Below are 896 nucleotides of genomic sequence, written 5' to 3'. Positions count from 1 at the left end.
CATTTATAAAGGCCACGAGAATGCTTGCCACTTTACAAACAAGCCAGTTACTTATCTTGACATCTTGTGTATGCAGCCTTAGCTATGCAGGAAAAGAATTCAGATGTAGTTAAATCCGCCAACACACCTCTAGCTAAATGCAGAGAAAAGACGTGGCCCTTTATTAAGGATAGATTTTTTTATTATTATTATTTAAAAAGCCGCACATTTATTTCGCTTTCTGACTCTGTGCTTGTGCCTTCAACACTTTCACAACAATTTTCTGCTCAATAAGGAAAGCCCGCTTGATCCTGTCACGGACACACTGGCACACATGGAGCCACCATAGGCTCGGCTGCCATGCTTCTTTGTCTTCGACGATTTCATGAGGACTTTCGGTCTCACAGCACGAAACCCTCGGAGTCGGCCTGGGCACACACCGCATGCTGATTTAGGTGCTTTTCCAACCTTCTTGGTGTAAAGGTAAACAATCCTGTTGCCAGGGGTTCGAGACAGCCTAGTTTTGTTGGAGGCTGTGTTGTAGGAGAGCCTACGACGGTATGTCAAACGGTGGACCATTCTGAGGGCCCAAGGGCTCTGCTGTCGCAGAGAGCTTTACTACCACGACCCGAGCCGAGGCGCGCCCGCCACACGCCTCTCCTCGCCCCTCGCCCTCATGCCAGCTAAGGCCCTGTTCCCCAGGATGTCCCGCCTGCCTAACTCTTCCGATGGCTGCGGATTGTCTAAGGATAGATTTGTAAGAAGAAAATGTCCCAATGAAGGACACAGGGAGTTGAGATATCATTTTTTTTTCATAAGCTAAAACAAGAGGGCTGTGGTTGTCACTCAGTGGTAGATGTTAGCGTTTAAGAGGCCTTGGGTTTGATTCCCAGCAACCGACAGGTGTAGACTGTGTT

General features: G+C 48.2%; 1 pseudogene; it reads right to left on the bottom strand.

The window, feature by feature from the left end:
- Window positions 1–208: 208 nt before the first annotated feature.
- Window positions 209–571, bottom strand: LOC121451021 (annotated as a pseudogene).
- Window positions 572–896: the final 325 nt, after the last annotated feature.

Source organism: Microtus oregoni, unplaced genomic scaffold (genome assembly GCF_018167655.1).
Source record: "Microtus oregoni isolate MIOR12 unplaced genomic scaffold, Mior012 000007F_ref0000211, whole genome shotgun sequence".
In the NCBI taxonomy this organism is placed as follows: domain Eukaryota; kingdom Metazoa; phylum Chordata; class Mammalia; order Rodentia; family Cricetidae; genus Microtus; species Microtus oregoni.
The sequence above is the reverse complement of the archived record's forward strand: the minus strand, read 5'-3'. Positions and strand labels throughout refer to the sequence as shown.